Source organism: Stenella coeruleoalba, assembly GCF_951394435.1.
Source record: "Stenella coeruleoalba genome assembly, contig: scaffold_118, whole genome shotgun sequence".
Taxonomy (NCBI): Eukaryota; Metazoa; Chordata; class Mammalia; order Artiodactyla; family Delphinidae; genus Stenella; species Stenella coeruleoalba.
This window is the reverse complement of record NW_027646071.1, coordinates 599,850-619,225: the sequence shown is the minus strand read 5'-3', so window position 1 is coordinate 619,225 and position 19,376 is coordinate 599,850. Positions and strand designations below refer to the sequence as shown.

At 43.8% G+C, this 19,376-nt stretch overlaps 1 long non-coding RNA gene across 45 annotated transcripts in view; it reads right to left on the bottom strand.

The window, feature by feature from the left end:
* LOC307181360 overlaps positions 1 to 19,376 on the bottom strand; it is a 968,012-nt gene that overhangs the window by 358,491 nt on the left and 590,145 nt on the right. Inside the window, exon 4 of one of the 45 annotated variants that reach the window (XR_013826554.1) lies at positions 3 to 84. The exons of the other annotated variants lie outside the window; for them this stretch is intronic. This is a non-coding gene — a long non-coding RNA (uncharacterized lncRNA). The remainder of the gene's footprint in view (positions 1 to 2; positions 85 to 19,376) is intronic. 45 annotated transcript variants of the gene reach the window in all.

Sequence of the window (19,376 nt, the reverse complement as noted above, 5' to 3'; positions counted from 1 at the left end):
ACAAAGCAATATCACTCAGCAATGAAATCTGTGTCATCAGGCCCTTAGGAGCACAATGAGTGGATTCAGGTATGATGATTCTAACTGAAATAAGTCACACAGAAAAAGAAACATCATAAGATATCAGTAATACACGGAATGTAAACTTGGCTACACAGGAACTGAATTACAGAACAGAACAGGGTCTCAAATTTAGAAAACCAACTTATGCTTGCTTAAGGGTAAAGGTGAGTTGGGGTGCTGCATAAAACCAGAGATTGAAATGAGCACAGATAAAGTTCCTTAAGTCAAATATGGAATAGACAAGAGCTACTCCTTGCTCAACGAAATGGACTCAACACCGCATATTAAACGCCTAAGAATGTACCTGACTAGTAAGTATCTTAAAACCTATGGATTGCTATGTCTCCAAAAGAGAATCAAGCGTGTGTACAGGGGCATAAACGCAGCAGTGATAGGATTGGAGAGGTTCGGTGAGCAAATGAAGACCCTTTGAAGTCATATTGCATGGTACCCATTACACGGGTCTCAACTCTCCAGGTTTAAGGTATTCTTCCTTCAGCTAAAACATGCATGTGGAACCCAGAGTATGATCAACCATGTGAACGGGAGACGTGTTCAAATATGTCTCAGTTTTCCTCCCCTGGTACTCGGGTGCAACATTCCAGACGCTTTACTAACACTCTCCCGACTTGGAGAGTCAGTCCCTTTAACCTCCTGTTTGGCCCAGTTTGCAATTTCTGCGGAAGATGAACAGGAATAGCGAGAACCAATGAGAGACTAGCTGGAGGTGTCTGGACGGGCAAATTTAACTCTCATTTCCCACCAGGAAGAGGAATTAACCAAAGGCTCAGCATGTCGGGCCGGAACAGGATTAGGGCCTGAAGCCATCCTGCGGTTTTGCGGCCAGGTCACAAGAAAGCGAGTTGAAGAAAGGAGCTCAGGGGCACTGTAATTCACAAACCTGCAGAGTTATAAATGACAGCTATCGTCCAAAAATAGACTGAAGTAAGGCTGCCAAGAGGACTTGAAAGCGGGGCAGAATTGCAGGAAACCGATTTCAGGAGGTAGACTGGAATTGCATTGAAAGCATAGGAAAAGAGGCAGAACGTCCACAATGATGCACTTGGCCAAAAAGGGCGTATGCGTTTTTTCCTGAATATATTCAGGAAAAAACGCATACGCCCTTTTTGGCCAACCAAGCAAGCTTGCAAAGGAAATCTGCACTACAATGAAGTCTCACTTCCCCCCGGTCAAAAGGGCCATCTGAAAAAAGTGTAAAATCCAGAAAGGCAGGACAGGCCATGGAGAACTGGGAGCCTTGTTATGCTGATGGGCGGGATGTAAATTGCCAACAACCACTCGGGAGAAGTGTATGGTGTTTCCTGAAACATCTAAAAAACAAAGCAACAGAACCTAGGGCACTTCCACTTATGGTCCTATAGCTTAGGGAAATTAAAATCAAAAAGACACAGCCACCCCAAAGTTTGGAACGGCTCTGTTTACAAGAACCTCGTTTACAGTACAAGTTCAACATCGCAGAAAGTGAAAAATGGATAAAGAAGTTGTGGTATTTACTTACAAAGCAATATCACTCAGCAATGAAATCTGTGTCATCAGGCCCTTAGCAGCACAATGAGTGGATTCAGGTATGATGATTCTAACTGAAATAAGTCACACAGAAAAAGAAACATCATAAGATATCAGTAATACACGGAATGTAAACTTGGCTACACAGGAACTGAATTACAGAACAGAACAGGGTCTCAAATTTAGAAAACCAACCTATGCTTGCTTAAGGGTAAAGGTGAGTTGGGGTGCTGCATAAAACCAGAGATTGAAATGAGCACAGATAAAGTTCCTTAAGCCAAATATGGAATAGACAAGAGCTACTCCTTGCTCAACGAAATGGACTCAACACCGCATATTAAACGCCTAAGAATGTACCTGACTAGTAAGTATCTTAAAACCTACGGATTGCTATGTCTCCGAAAGAGAATCAAGCATGTGTACAGGGGCATAAACGCAGCAGTGATAGGATTGGAGAGGTTCTGTGAGCAAATGAAGACCCTTTGAAGTCATATTGCATGGTACCCATTCCACGGGTTTCAACTACCCAGGTTTTAGGTATTCTTCCTTCAGCTAAAACATGCATGTGGAACCCAGAGTATGATCAACCATGTGATCGGGAGACGTGTTCAAATATGTCTCAGTTTTCGTACCCTGGTACTCGGGTGCAACATTCCAGATGCTTTACTAACACTCTCCCCACTTGGAGAGTCAGCACCTTTAACCTCCTCTTTGGCCCAGTTTGCAATTTCTGCGGAAGATGAACAGGAATAGCGAGAACCAATGAGAGACTAGCTGGAGGTGTCTGGACGGGCAAATTTAACTCTCATTTCCCACCAGGAAGAGGAATTAATCAAAGGCTCAGCATGCCGGGCCGGAACAAGATTAGGGCCTGAAGCCATCCTGCGGTGTTGCGGCCAGCTCACAAGAAAGCGAGTTGAAGAAAGGAGCTCAGGGGCACTGTAATTCACAAACCTGCAGAGTTATAAATGACAGCTATCGTCCAAAAATAGACTGAAGTAAGGCTGCCAAGAGGACTTGAAAGTGGGGCAGAATTGCAGGAAACCGATTTCAGGAGGTAGACTGGAATTGCATTGAAAGCATAGGAAAAGAGGCAGAACGTCCACAATGATGCACTTGGCCAAAAAGGGCGTATGCGTTTTTTCCTGAATATATTCAGGAAAAAACGCATACGCCCTTTTTGGCCAACCAAGCAAGCTTGCAAAGGAAATCTGCACTACAATGAAGTCTCACTTCCCCCCGGTCAAAAGGGCCATCTGAAAAAAGTGTAAAATCCAGAAAGGCAGGACAGGCCATGGAGAACTGGGAGCCTTGTTATGCTGATGGGCGGGATGTAAATTGCCAACAACCACTCGGGAGAAGTGTATGGTGTTTCCTGAAACATCTAAAAAACAAAGCAACAGAACCTAGGGCACTTCCACTTATGGTCCTATAGCTTAGGGAAATTAAAATCAAAAAGACACAGCCACCCCAAAGTTTGGAACGGCTCTGTTTACAAGAACCTCGTTTACAGTACAAGTTCAACATCGCAGAAAGTGAAAAATGGAGAAAGAAGTTGTGGTATTTACTTACAAAGCAATATCACTCAGCAATGAAATCTGTGTCATCAGGCCCTTAGCAGCACAATGAGTGGATTCAGGTATGATGATTCTAACTGAAGTAAGTCACACAGAAAAAGAAACATCATAAGATATCAGTAATACACGGAATGTAAACTTGGCTACACAGGAACTGAATTACAGAACAGAACAGGGTCTCAAATTTAGAAAACCAACTTATGCTTGCTTAAGGGGAAAGGTGAGTTGGGGTGCTGCATAAAACCAGAGATTGAAATGAGCACAGATAAAGTTCCTTAAGTCAAATATGGAATAGACAAGAGCTACTCCTTGCTCAACGAAATGGACTCAACACCGCATATTAAACGCCTAAGAATGTACCTGACTAGTAAGTATCTTAAAACCTACGGATTGCTATGTCTCCGAAAGAGAATCAAGCATGTGTACAGGGGCATAAACGCAGCAGTGATAGGATTGGAGAGGTTCTGTGAGCAAATGAAGACCCTTTGAAGTCATATTGCATGGTACCCATTCCACGGGTTTCAACTACCCAGGTTTTAGGTATTCTTCCTTCAGCTAAAACATGCATGTGGAACCCAGAGTATGATCAACCATGTGATCGGGAGACGTGTTCAAATATGTCTCAGTTTTCGTACCCTGGTACTCGGGTGCAACATTCCAGATGCTTTACTAACACTCTCCCCACTTGGAGAGTCAGCACCTTTAACCTCCTCTTTGGCCCAGTTTGCAATTTCTGCGGAAGATGAACAGGAATAGCGAGAACCAATGAGAGACTAGCTGGAGGTGTCTGGACGGGCAAATTTAACTCTCATTTCCCACCAGGAAGAGGAATTAACCAAAGGCTCAGCGTGCCATACCGGAACCAGATTAGGGCCTGAAGCCATCCTGCGGTGTTGCGGCCAGCTCACAAGAAAGCGAGTTGAAGAAAGGAGCTCAGGGGCACTGTAATTCACAAACCTGCAGAGTTATAAATGACAGCAATCGTCCAAAAATAGACTGAAGTAACGCTGCCAAGAGGACTTGAAAGCGGGGCAGAATTGCAGGAAACCGATTTCAGGAGGTAGACTGGAATTGCATTGAAAGCATAGGAAAAGAGACAGAACGTCCACAATGATGCACTTGGCCAAAAAGGGCGTATGCGTTTTTTCCTGAATATATTCAGGAAAAATCGCATACGCACTTTTTGGCCAACCAAGCAAGCTTGCAAAGGAAATCTGCACTACAATGAAGTCTCACTTCCCCCCGGTCAAAAGGGCCATCTGAAAAAAGTGTAAAATCCAGAAAGGCAGGACAGGCCATGGAGAACTGGGAGCCTTGTTATGCTGATGGGCGGGATGTAAATTACCAACAGACACTAGGGAGAAGTGTATGGTGTTTCCTGAAACATCTAAAAAACAAAGCAACAGAGCCTAGGGCACTTCCACTTATGGTCCTATAGCTTAGGGAAATTAAAATCAAAAAGACACAGCCACCTCAAAGTTTGGGACGCCTCCGTTTACAAGAACCTCGTTTACCGTACAAGTTCAATATCACAGAAAGTGAAAAATGGATAAAGAACTTGTGGTACTTACGTACAATGCAGTATCACTCAGCAATGAAATCTATGTCATCAGGCCCGTAGCAGCATAATGAGTGGATTCAGGTACGATGATTCTAACTGAAATAAGTCACACAGAAAAAGAAACATCATAAGATATCACTAATACACGGAATGTAAACTTGGCTACACAGGAACTGCATTCCAAAACAGAACAGGGTCTCAAATTTAGAAAACCAACTTATGCTTGCTTAAGGGGAAAGGTGAGTTGGGGTGCTGCATAAAACCAGAGATTGAAATGAGCACAGATAAAGTTCCTTAAGCCAAATATGGAATAGACAAGAGCTACTCCTTGCTCAACGAAATGGACTCAAAACCCCATATTAAACGCCTAAGAATGTACCTGACTAGTAAGTATCTTAAAACCTATGGATTGCTATGTCTCCAAAAGAGAATCAAGCGTGTGTACAGGGGCATAAACGCAGCAGTGATAGGATTGGAGAGGTTCGGTGAGCAAATGAAGACCCTTTGAAGTCATATTGCATGGTACCCATTACACGGGTCTCAACTCTCCAGGTTTAAGGTATTCTTCCTTCAGCTAAAACATGCATGTGGAACCCAGAGTATGATCAACCATGTGAACGGGAGACGTGTTCAAATATGTCTCAGTTTTCCTCCCCTGGTACTCGGGTGCAACATTCCAGACGCTTTACTAACACTCTCCCGACTTGGAGAGTCAGTCCCTTTAACCTCCTGTTTGGCCCAGTTTGCAATTTCTGCGGAAGATGAACAGGAATAGCGAGAACCAATGAGAGGCTAGCTGGAGGTGTCTGGACGGGCAAATTTAACTCTCATTTCCCACCAGGAAGAGGAATTAACCAAAGGCTCAGCATGCCGGGCCGGAACAGGATTAGGGCCTGAAGCCATCCTGCGGTGTTGCGGCCAGGTCACAAGAAAGCGAGTTGAAGAAAGGAGCTCAGGGGCACTGTAATTCACAAACCTGCAGAGTTATAAATGACAGCTATCGTCCAAAAATAGACTGAAGTAAGGCTGCCAAGAGGACTTGAAAGCGGGGCAGAATTGCAGGAAACCGATTTCAGGAGGTAGACTGGAATTGCATTGAAAGCATAGGAAAAGAGGCAGAACGTCCACAATGATGCACTTGGCCAAAAAGGGCGTATGCGTTTTTTCCTGAATATATTCAGGAAAAAACGCATACGCCCTTTTTGGCCAACCAAGCAAGCTTGCAAAGGAAATCTGCACTACAATGAAGTCTCACTTCCCCCCGGTCAAAAGGGCCATCTGAAAAAAGTGTAAAATCCAGAAAGGCAGGACAGGCCATGGAGAACTGGGAGCCTTGTTATGCTGATGGGCGGGATGTAAATTGCCAACAACCACTCGGGAGAAGTGTATGGTGTTTCCTGAAACATCTAAAAAACAAAGCAACAGAACCTAGGGCACTTCCACTTATGGTCCTATAGCTTAGGGAAATTAAAATCAAAAAGACACAGCCACCCCAAAGTTTGGAACGGCTCTGTTTACAAGAACCTCGTTTACAGTACAAGTTCAACATCACAGAAAGTGAAAAATGGATAAAGAAGTTGTGGTATTTACTTACAAAGCAATATCACTCAGCAATGAAATCTGTGTCATCAGGCCCTTAGCAGCACAATGAGTGGATTCAGGTATGATGATTCTAACTGAAATAAGTCACACAGAAAAAGAAACATCATAAGATATCAGTAATACACGGAATGTAAACTTGGCTACACAGGAACTGAATTACAGAACAGAACAGGGTCTCAAATTTAGAAAACCAACTTATGCTTGCTTAAGGGTAAAGGTGAGTTGGGGTGCTGCATAAAACCAGAGATTGAAATGAGCACAGATAAAGTTCCTTAAGCCAAATATGGAATAGACAAGAGCTACTCCTTGCTCAACGAAATGGACTCAACACCGCATATTAAACGCCTAAGAATGTACCTGACTAGTAAGTATCTTAAAACCTATGGATTGCTATGTCTCCGAAAGAGAATCAAGCAAGTGTACAGGGGCATAAACGCAGCAGTGATAGGATTGGAGAGGTTCTGTGAGCAAATGAAGACCCTTTGAAGTCATATTGCATGGTACCCATTCCACGGGTTTCAACTACCCAGGTTTTAGGTATTCTTCCTTCACCTAAAACATGCATGTGGAACCCAGAGTATGATCAACCATGTGATCGGGAGACGTGTTCAAATATGTCTCAGTTTTCGTACCCTGGTACTCGGGTGCAACATTCCAGACGCTTTACTAACACTCTCCCCACTTGGAGAGTCAGCACCTTTAACCTCCTCTTTGGCCCAGTTTGCAATTTCCGCGGAAGATGAACAGGAATAGCGAGAACCAATGAGAGACTAGCTGGAGGTGTCTGGACGGGCAAATTTAACTCTCATTTCCCACCAGGAAGAGGAATTAACCAAAGGCTCAGCGTGCCGTGCCGGAACCAGATTAGGGCCTGAAGCCATCCTGCGGTGTTGCGGCCAGGTCACAAGAAAGCGAGTTGAAGAAAGGAGCTCAGGGGCACTGTAATTCACAAACCTGCAGAGTTATAAATGACAGCTATCGTCCAAAAATAGACTGAAGTAAGGCTGCCAAGAGGACTTGAAAGCGGGGCAGAATTGCAGGAAACCGATTTCAGGAGGTAGACTGGAATTGCATTGAAAGCATAGGAAAAGAGGCAGAACGTCCACAATGATGCACTTGGCCAAAAAGGGCGTATGCGTTTTTTCCTGAATATATTCAGGAAAAAACGCATACGCCCTTTTTGGCCAACCAAGCAAGCTTGCAAAGGAAATCTGCACTACAATGAAGTCTCACTTCCCCCCGGTCAAAAGGGCCATCTGAAAAAAGTGTAAAATCCAGAAAGGCAGGACAGGCCATGGAGAACTGGGAGCCTTGTTATGCTGATGGGCGGGATGTAAATTGCCAACAACCACTGGGGAGAAGTGTATGGTGTTTCCTGAAACATCTAAAAAACAAAGCAACAGAACCTAGGGCACTTCCACTTATGGTCCTATAGCTTAGGGAAATTAAAATCAAAAAGACACAGCCACCCCAAAGTTTGGAACAGCTCTGTTTACAAGAACCTCGTTTACAGTACAAGTTCAACATCGCAGAAAGTGAAAAATGGAGAAAGAAGTTGTGGTATTTACTTACAAAGCAATATCACTCAGCAATGAAATCTGTGTCATCAGGCCCTTAGCAGCACAATGAGTGGATTCAGGTATGATGATTCTAACTGAAATAAGTCACACAGAAAAAGAAACATCATAAGATATCAGTAATACACGGAATGTAAACTTGGCTACACAGGAACTGAATTACAGAACAGAACAGGGTCTCAAATTTAGAAAACCAACTTATGCTTGCTTAAGGGGAAAGGTGAGTTGGGGTGCTGCATAAAACCAGAGATTGAAATGAGCACAGATAAAGTTCCTTAAGTCAAATATGGAATAGACAAGAGCTACTCCTTGCTCAACGAAATGGACTCAACACCGCATATTAAACGCCTAAGAATGTACCTGACTAGTAAGTATCTTAAAACCTATGGATTGCTATGTCTCCGAAAGAGAATCAAGCATGTGTACAGGGGCATAAACGCAGCAGTGATAGGATTGGAGAGGTTCTGTGAGCAAATGAAGACCCTTTGAAGTCATATTGCATGGTACCCATTCCACGGGTTTCAACTACCCAGGTTTTAGGTATTCTTCCTTCAGCTAAAACATGCATGTGGAACCCAGAGTATGATCAACCATGTGATCGGGAGACGTGTTCAAATATGTCTCAGTTTTCATACCCTGGTACTCGGGTGCAACATTCCAGACGCTTTACTAACACTCTCCCCACTTGGAGAGTCAGCACCTTTAACCTCCTGTTTGGCCCAGTTTGCAATTTCTGCGGAAGATGAACAGGAATAGCGAGAACCAATGAGAGACTAGCTGGAGGTGTCTGGACGGGCAAATTTAACTCTCATTTCCCACCAGGAAGAGGAATTAACCAAAGGCTCAGCGTGCCGTGCCGGAACCAGATTAGGGCCTGAAGCCATCCTGCGGTGTTGCGGCCAGGTCACAAGAAAGCGAGTTGAAGAAAGGAGCTCAGGGGCACTGTAATTCACAAACCTGCAGTTATAAATGACAGCAATCGTCCAAAAATAGACTGAAGTAAGGCTGCCAAGAGGACTTGAAAGTGGGGCAGAATTGCAGGAAACCGATTTCAGGAGGTAGACTGGAATTGCATTGAAAGCATAGGAAAAGAGGCAGAACGTCCACAATGATGCACTTGGCCAAAAAGGGCGTATGCGTTTTTTCCTGAATATATTCAGGAAAAAACGCATACGCCCTTTTTGGCCAACCAAGCAAGCTTGCAAAGGAAATCTGCACTACAATGAAGTCTCACTTCCCCCCGGTCAAAAGGGCCATCTGAAAAAAGTGTAAAATCCAGAAAGGCAGGACAGGCCATGGAGAACTGGGAGCCTTGTTATGCTGATGGGCGGGATGTAAATTGCCAACAGACACTCGGGAGAAGTGTATGGTGTTTCCTGAAACATCTAAAAAACAAAGCAACAGAGCCTAGGGCACTTCCACTTATGGTCCTATAGCTTAGGGAAATTAAAATCAAAAAGACACAGCCACCCCAAATGTTGGGACGCCTCCGTTTACAAGAACCTCGTTTACCGTACAAGTTCAATATCACAGAAAGTGAAAAATGGATAAAGAACTTGTGGTACTTACGTACAATGCAGTATCACTCAGCAATGAAATCTATGTCATCAGGCCCGTAGCAGCATAATGAGTGGATTCAGGTACGATGATTCTAACTGAAATAAGTCACACAGAAAAAGAAACATCATAAGATATCACTAATACACGGAATGTAAACTTGGCTACACAGGAACTGCATTCCAAAACAGAACAGGGTCTCAAATTTAGAAAACCAATTTATGCTTGCTTAAGGGGAAAGGTGAGTTGGGGTGCTGCATAAAACCAGAGATTGAAATGAGCACAGATAAAGTTCCTTAAGCCAAATATGGAATAGACAAGAGCTACTCCTTGCTCAACGAAATGGACTCAAAACCCCATATTAAACGCCTAAGAATGTACCTGACTAGTAAGTATCTTAAAACCTATGGATTGCTATGTCTCCAAAAGAGAATCAAGCGTGTGTACAGGGGCATAAACGCAGCAGTGATAGGATTGGAGAGGTTCGGTGAGCAAATGAAGACCCTTTGAAGTCATATTGCATGGTACCCATTACACGGGTCTCAACTCTCCAGGTTTAAGGTATTCTTCCTTCAGCTAAAACATGCATGTGGAACCCAGAGTATGATCAACCATGTGAACGGGAGACGTGTTCAAATATGTCTCAGTTTTCGTACCCTGGTACTCGGGTGCAACATTCCAGATGCTTTACTAACACTCTCCCCACTTGGAGAGTCAGCACCTTTAACCTCCTCTTTGGCCCAGTTTGCAATTTCTGCGGAAGATGAACAGGAATAGCGAGAACCAATGAGAGACTAGCTGGAGGTGTCTGGACGGGCAAATTTAACTCTCATTTCCCACCAGGAAGAGGAATTAACCAAAGGCTCAGCATGCCGGGCCGGAACAGGATTAGGGCCTGAAGCCATCCTGCGGTGTTGCGGCCAGGTCACAAGAAAGCGAGTTGAAGAAAGGAGCTCAGGGGCACTGTAATTCACAAACCTGCAGAGTTATAAATGACAGCTATCGTCCAAAAATAGACTGAAGTAAGGCTGCCAAGAGGACTTGAAAGCGGGGCAGAATTGCAGGAAACCGATTTCAGGAGGTAGACTGGAATTGCATTGAAAGCATAGGAAAAGAGGCAGAACGTCCACAATGATGCACTTGGCCAAAAAGGGCGTATGCGTTTTTTCCTGAATATATTCAGGAAAAAACGCATACGCCCTTTTTGGCCAACCAAGCAAGCTTGCAAAGGAAATCTGCACTACAATGAAGTCTCACTTCCCCCCGGTCAAAAGGGCCATCTGAAAAAAGTGTAAAATCCAGAAAGGCAGGACAGGCCATGGAGAACTGGGAGCCTTGTTATGCTGATGGGCGGGATGTAAATTGCCAACAACCACTCGGGAGAAGTGTATGGTGTTTCCTGAAACATCTAAAAAACAAAGCAACAGAACCTAGGGCACTTCCACTTATGGTCCTATAGCTTAGGGAAATTAAAATCAAAAAGACACAGCCACCCCAAAGTTTGGAACGGCTCTGTTTACAAGAACCTCGTTTACAGTACAAGTTCAACATCGCAGAAAGTGAAAAATGGAGAAAGAAGTTGTGGTATTTACTTACAAAGCAATATCACTCAGCAATGAAATCTGTGTCATCAGGCCCTTAGCAGCACAATGAGTGGATTCAGGTATGATGATTCTAACTGAAATAAGTCACACAGAAAAAGAAACATCATAAGATATCAGTAATACACGGAATGTAAACTTGGCTACACAGGAACTGAATTACAGAACAGAACAGGGTCTCAAATTTAGAAAACCAACTTATGCTTGCTTAAGGGTAAAGGTGAGTTGGGGTGCTGCATAAAACCAGAGATTGAAATGAGCACAGATAAAGTTCCTTAAGCCAAATATGGAATAGACAAGAGCTACTCCTTGCTCAACGAAATGGACTCAACACCGCATATTAAACGCCTAAGAATGTACCTGACTAGTAAGTATCTTAAAACCTATGGATTGCTATGTCTCCGAAAGAGAATCAAGCATGTGTACAGGGGCATAAATGCAGCAGTGATAGGATTGGAGAGGTTCTGTGAGCAAATGAAGACCCTTTGAAGTCATATTGCATGGTACCCATTCCACGGGTTTCAACTACCCAGGGTTTACGTATTCTTCCTTCACCTAAAACATGCATGTGGAACCCAGAGTATGATCAACCATGTGATCGGGAGACGTGTTCAAATATGTCTCAGTTTTCCTCCCCTGGTACTCGGGTGCAACATTCCAGACGCTTTACTAACACTCTCTCGACTTGGAGAGTCAGTCCCTTTAACCTCCTGTTTGGCCCAGTTTGCAATTTCTGCGGAAGATGAACAGGAATAGCGAGAACCAATGAGAGACTAGCTGGAGGTGTCTGGATGGGCAAATTTAACTCTCATTTCCCACCAGGAAGAGGAATTAATCAAAGGCTCAGCATGCCGGGCCGGAACAAGATTAGGGCCTGAAGCCATCCTGCGGTGTTGCGGCCAGCTCACAAGAAAGCGAGTTGAAGAAAGGAGCTCAGGGGCACTGTAATTCACAAACCTGCAGAGTTATAAATGACAGCTATCGTCCAAAAATAGACTGAAGTAAGGCTGCCAAGAGGACTTGAAAGTGGGGCAGAATTGCAGGAAACCGATTTCAGGAGGTAGACTGGAATTGCATTGAAAGCATAGGAAAAGAGGCAGAACGTCCACAATGATGCACTTGGCCAAAAAGGGCGTATGCGTTTTTTCCTGAATATATTCAGGAAAAAACGCATACGCCCTTTTTGGCCAACCAAGCAAGCTTGCAAAGGAAATCTGCACTACAATGAAGTCTCACTTCCCCCCGGTCAAAAGGGCCATCTGAAAAAAGTGTAAAATCCAGAAAGGCAGGACAGGCCATGGAGAACTGGGAGCCTTGTTATGCTGATGGGCGGGATGTAAATTGCCAACAACCACTCGGGAGAAGTGTATGGTGTTTCCTGAAACATCTAAAAAACAAAGCAACAGAACCTAGGGCACTTCCACTTATGGTCCTATAGCTTAGGAAAATTAAAATCAAAAAGACACAGCCACCCCAAAGTTTGGAACGTCTCTGTTTACAAGAACCTCGTTTACAGTACAAGTTCAACATCGCAGAAAGTGAAAAATGGAGAAAGAAGTTGTGGTATTTACTTACAAAGCAATATCACTCAGCAATGAAATCTGTGTCATCAGGCCCTTAGCAGCACAATGAGTGGATTCAGGTATGATGATTCTAACTGAAGTAAGTCACACAGAAAAAGAAACATCATAAGATATCAGTAATACACGGAATGTAAACTTGGCTACACAGGAACTGAATTACAGAACAGAACAGGGTCTAAAATTTAGAAAACCAACTTATGCTTGCTTAAGGGGAAAAGTGAGTTGGGGTGCTGCATAAAACCAGAGATTGAAATGAGCACAGATAAAGTTCCTTAAGTCAAATATGGAATAGACAAGAGCTACTCCTTGCTCAATGAAATGGACTCAACACCGCATATTAAACGCCTAAGAATGTACCTGACTAGTAAGTATCTTAAAACCTACGGATTGCTATGTCTCCGAAAGAGAATCAAGCATGTGTACAGGGGCATAAACGCAGCAGTGATAGGATTGGAGAGGTTCTGTGAGCAAATGAAGACCCTTTGAAGTCATATTGCATGGTACCCATTCCACGGGTTTCAACTACCCAGGTTTTAGGTATTCTTCCTTCAGCTAAAACATGCATGTGGAACCCAGAGTATGATCAACCATGTGATCGGGAGACGTGTTCAAATATGTCTCAGTTTTCGTACCCTGGTACTCGGGTGCAACATTCCAGATGCTTTACTAACACTCTCCCCACTTGGAGAGTCAGTCCCTTTAACCTCCTCTTTGGCCCAGTTTGCAATTTCTGCGGAAGATGAACAGGAATAGCGAGAACCAATGAGAGACTAGCTGGAGGTGTCTGGACGGGCAAATTTAACTCTCATTTCCCACCAGGAAGAGGAATTAATCAAAGGCTCAGCATGCCGGGCCGGAACAAGATTAGGGCCTGAAGCCATCCTGCGGTGTTGCGGCCAGCTCACAAGAAAGCGAGTTGAAGAAAGGAGCTCAGGGGCACTGTAATTCACAAACCTGCAGAGTTATAAATGACAGCTACCGTCCAAAAATAGACTGAAGTAAGGCTGCCAAGAGGACTTGAAAGTGGGGCAGAATTGCAGGAAACCGATTTCAGGAGGTAGACTGGAATTGCATTGAAAGCATAGGAAAAGAGGCAGAACGTCCACAATGATGCACTTGGCCAAAAAGGGCGTATGCGTTTTTTCCTGAATATATTCAGGAAAAAACGCATACGCACTTTTTGGCCAACCAAGCAAGCTTGCAAAGGAAATCTGCACTACAATGAAGTCTCACTTCCCCCCGGTCAAAAGGGCCATCTGAAAAAAGTGTAAAATCCAGAAAGGCAGGACAGGCCATGGAGAACTGGGAGCCTTGTTATGCTGATGGGCGGGATGTAAATTGCCAACAACCACTCGGGAGAAGTGTATGGTGTTTCCTGAAACATCTAAAAAACAAAGCAACAGAACCTAGGGCACTTCCACTTATGGTCCTATAGCTTAGGGAAATTAAAATCAAAAAGACACAGCCACCCCAAAGTTTGGAACGGCTCTGTTTACAAGAACCTCGTTTACAGTACAAGTTCAACATCGCAGAAAGTGAAAAATGGAGAAAGAAGTTGTGGTATTTACTTACAAAGCAATATCACTCAGCAATGAAATCTGTGTCATCAGGCCCTTAGCAGCACAATGAGTGGATTCAGGTATGATGATTCTAACTGAAGTAAGTCACACAGAAAAAGAAACATCATAAGATATCAGTAATACACGGAATGTAAACTTGGCTACACAGGAACTGAATTACAGAACAGAACAGGGTCTCAAATTTAGAAAACCAACTTATGCTTGCTTAAGGGGAAAGGTGAGTTGGGGTGCTGCATAAAACCAGAGATTGAAATGAGCACAGATAAAGTTCCTTAAGTCAAATATGGAATAGACAAGAGCTACTCCTTGCTCAACGAAATGGACTCAACACCGCATATTAAACGCCTAAGAATGTACCTGACTAGTAAGTATCTTAAAACCTACGGATTGCTATGTCTCCGAAAGAGAATCAAGCATGTGTACAGGGGCATAAACGCAGCAGTGATAGGATTGGAGAGGTTCTGTGAGCAAATGAAGACCCTTTGAAGTCATATTGCATGGTACCCATTCCACGGGTTTCAACTACCCAGGTTTTAGGTATTCTTCCTTCAGCTAAAACATGCATGTGGAACCCAGAGTATGATCAACCATGTGATCGGGAGACGTGTTCAAATATGTCTCAGTTTTCGTACCCTGGTACTCGGGTGCAACATTCCAGATGCTTTACTAACACTCTCCCCACTTGGAGAGTCAGCACCTTTAACCTCCTCTTTGGCCCAGTTTGCAATTTCTGCGGAAGATGAACAGGAATAGCGAGAACCAATGAGAGACTAGCTGGAGGTGTCTGGACGGGCAAATTTAACTCTCATTTCCCACCAGGAAGAGGAATTAATCAAAGGCTCAGCATGCCGGGCCGGAACAAGATTAGGGCCTGAAGCCATCCTGCGGTGTTGCGGCCAGCTCACAAGAAAGCGAGTTGAAGAAAGGAGCTCAGGTGCACTGTAATTCACAAACCTGCAGAGTTATAAATGACAGCTATCGTCCAAAAATAGACTGAAGTAAGGCTGCCAAGAGGACTTGAAAGTGGGGCAGAATTGCAGGAAACCGATTTCAGGAGGTAGACTGGAATTGCATTGAAAGCATAGGAAAAGAGGCAGAACGTCCACAATGATGCACTTGGCCAAAAAGGGCGTATGCGTTTTTTCCTGAATATATTCAGGAAAAAACGCATACGCCCTTTTTGGCCAACCAAGCAAGCTTGCAAAGGAAATCTGCACTACAATGAAGTCTCACTTCCCCCCGGTCAAAAGGGCCATCTGAAAAAAGTGTAAAATCCAGAAAGGCAGGACAGGCCATGGAGAACTGGGAGCCTTGTTATGCTGATGGGCGGGATGTAAATTGCCAACAACCACTCGGGAGAAGTGTATGGTGTTTCCTGAAACATCTAAAAAACAAAGCAACAGAACCTAGGGCACTTCCACTTATGGTCCTATAGCTTAGGGAAATTAAAATCAAAAAGACACAGCCACCCCAAAGTTTGGAACGGCTCTGTTTACAAGAACCTCGTTTACAGTACAAGTTCAACATCGCAGAAAGTGAAAAATGGAGAAAGAAGTTGTGGTATTTACTTACAAAGCAATATCACTCAGCAATGAAATCTGTGTCATCAGGCCCTTAGCAGCACAATGAGTGGATTCAGGTATGATGATTCTAACTGAAGTAAGTCACACAGAAAAAGAAACATCATAAGATATCAGTAATACACGGAATGTAAACTTGGCTACACAGGAACTGAATTACAGAACAGAACAGGGTCTCAAATTTAGAAAACCAACTTATGCTTGCTTAAGGGGAAAGGTGAGTTGGGGTGCTGCATAAAACCAGAGATTGAAATGAGCACAGATAAAGTTCCTTAAGTCAAATATGGAATAGACAAGAGCTACTCCTTGCTCAACGAAATGGACTCAACACCGCATATTAAACGCCTAAGAATGTACCTGACTAGTAAGTATCTTAAAACCTACGGATTGCTATGTCTCCGAAAGAGAATCAAGCATGTGTACAGGGGCATAAACGCAGCAGTGATAGGATTGGAGAGGTTCTGTGAGCAAATGAAGACCCTTTGAAGTCATATTGCATGGTACCCATTCCACGGGTTTCAACTACCCAGGTTTTAGGTATTCTTCCTTCAGCTAAAACATGCATGTGGAACCCAGAGTATGATCAACCATGTGATCGGGAGACGTGTTCAAATATGTCTCAGTTTTCGTACCCTGGTACTCGGGTGCAACATTCCAGATGCTTTTCTAACACTCTCCCCACTTGGAGAGTCAGCACCTTTAACCTCCTCTTTGGCCCAGTTTGCAATTTCTGCGGAAGATGAACAGGAATAGCGAGAACCAATGAGAGACTAGCTGGAGGTGTCTGGACGGGCAAATTTAACTCTCATTTCCCACCAGGAAGAGGAATTAACCAAAGGCTCAGCGTGCCGTACCGGAACCAGATTAGGGCCTGAAGCCATCCTGCGGTGTTGCGGCCAGCTCACAAGAAAGCGAGTTGAAGAAAGGAGCTCAGGGGCACTGTAATTCACAAACCTGCAGAGTTATAAATGACAGCAATCGTCCAAAAATAGACTGAAGTAAGGCTGCCAAGAGGACTTGAAAGCGGGGCAGAATTGCAGGAAACCGATTTCAGGAGGTAGACTGGAATTGCATTGAAAGCATAGGAAAAGAGACAGAACGTCCACAATGATGCACTTGGCCAAAAAGGGCGTATGCGTTTTTTCCTGAATATATTCAGGAAAAAACGCATACGCACTTTTTGGCCAACCAAGCAAGCTTGCAAAGGAAATCTGCACTACAATGAAGTCTCACTTCCCCCCGGTCAAAAGGGCCATCTGAAAAAAGTGTAAAATCCAGAAAGGCAGGACAGGCCATGGAGAACTGGGAGCCTTGTTATGCTGATGGGCGGGATGTAAATTACCAACAGACACTAGGGAGAAGTGTATGGTGTTTCCTGAAACATCTAAAAAACAAAGCAACAGAGCCTAGGGCACTTCCACTTATGGTCCTATAGCTTAGGGAAATTAAAATCAAAAAGACACAGCCACCCCAAAGTTTGGGACGCCTCCGTTTACAAGAACCTCGTTTACCGTACAAGTTCAATATCACAGAAAGTGAAAAATGGATAAAGAACTTGTGGTACTTACGTACAATGCAGTATCACTCAGCAATGAAATCTATGTCGTCAGGCCCGTAGCAGCATAATGAGTGGATTCAGGTACGATGATTCTAACTGAAATAAGTCACACAGAAAAAGAAACATCATAAGATATCACTAATACACGGAATGTAAACTTGGCTACACAGGAACTGCATTCCAAAACAGAACAGGGTCTCAAATTTAGAAAACCAACTTATGCTTGCTTAAGGGGAAAGGTGAGTTGGGGTGCTGCATAAAACCAGAGATTGAAATGAGCACAGATAAAGTTCCTTAAGCCAAATATGGAATAGACAAGAGCTACTCCTTGCTCAACGAAATGGACTCAAAACCCCATATTAAACGCCTAAGAATGTACCTGACTAGTAAGTATCTTAAAACCTATGGATTGCTATGTCTCCAAAAGAGAATCAAGCGTGTGTACAGGGGCATAAACGCAGCAGTGATAGGATTGGAGAGGTTCGGTGAGCAAATGAAGACCCTTTGAAGTCATATTGCATGGTACCCATTACACGGGTCTCAACTCTCCAGGTTTAAGGTATTCTTCCTTCAGCTAAAACATGCATGTGGAACCCAGAGTATGATCAACCATGTGAACGGGAGACGTGTTCAAATATGTCTCAGTTTTCCTCCCCTGGTACTCGGGTGCAACATTCCAGACGCTTTACTAACACTCTCCCGACTTGGAGAGTCAGTCCCTTTAACCTCCTGTTTGGCCCAGTTTGCAATTTCTGCGGAAGATGAACAGGAATAGCGAGAACCAATGAGAGGCTAGCTGGAGGTGTCTGGACGGGCAAATTTAACTCTCATTTCCCACCAGGAAGAGGAATTAACCAAAGGCTCAGCATGCCGGGCCGGAACAGGATTAGGGCCTGAAGCCATCCTGCGGTGTTGCGGCCAGGTCACAAGAAAGCGAGTTGAAGAAAGGAGCTCAGGGGCACTGTAATTCACAAACCTGCAGAGTTATAAATGACAGCTATCGTCCAAAAATAGACTGAAGTAAGGCTGCCAAGAGGACTTGAAAGCGGGGCAGAATTGCAGGAAACCGATTTCAGGAGGTAGACTGGAATTGCATTGAAAGCATAGGAAAAGAGGCAGAACGTCCACAATGATGCACTTGGCCAAAAAGGGCGTATGCGTTTTTTCCTGAATATATTCAGGAAAAAACGCATACGCCCTTTTTGGCCAACCAAGCAAGCTTGCAAAGGAAATCTGCACTACAATGAAGTTTCACTTCCCCCCGGTCAAAAGGGCCATCTGAAAAAAGTGTAAAATCCAGAAAGGCAGGACAGGCCATGGAGAACTGGGAGCCTTGTTATGCTGATGGGCGGGATGTAAATTGCCAACAACCACTCGGGAGAAGTGTATGGTGTTTCCTGAAACATCTAAAAAACAAAGCAACAGAACCTAGGGCACTTCCACTTATGGTCCTATAGCTTAGGGAAATTAAAATCAAAAAGACACAGCCACCCCAAAGTTTGGAACGGCTCTGTTTACAAGAACCTCGTTTACAGTACAAGTTCAACATCGCAGAAAGTGAAAAATGGATAAAGAAGTTGTGGTATTTACTTACAAAGCAATATCACTCAGCAATGAAATCTGTGTCATCAGGCCCTTAGCAGCACAATGAGTGGATTCAGGTATGATGATTCTAACTGAAATAAGTCACACAGAAAAAGAAACATCATAAGATATCAGTAATACACGGAATGTAAACTTGGCTACACAGGAACTGAATTACAGAACAGAACAGGGTCTCAAATTTAGAAAACCAACTTATGCTTGCTTAAGGGGAAAGGTGAGTTGGGGTGCTGCATAAAACCAGAGATTGAAATGAGCACAGATAAAGTTCCTTAAGCCAAATATGTAATACACAAGAGCTACTCCTTGCTCAACGAAATGGACTCAAAACCCCATATTAAACGCCGAAGAATGTACCTGACTAGTAAGTATCTTAAAACCTATGGATTGCTATGTCTCCAAAAGAGA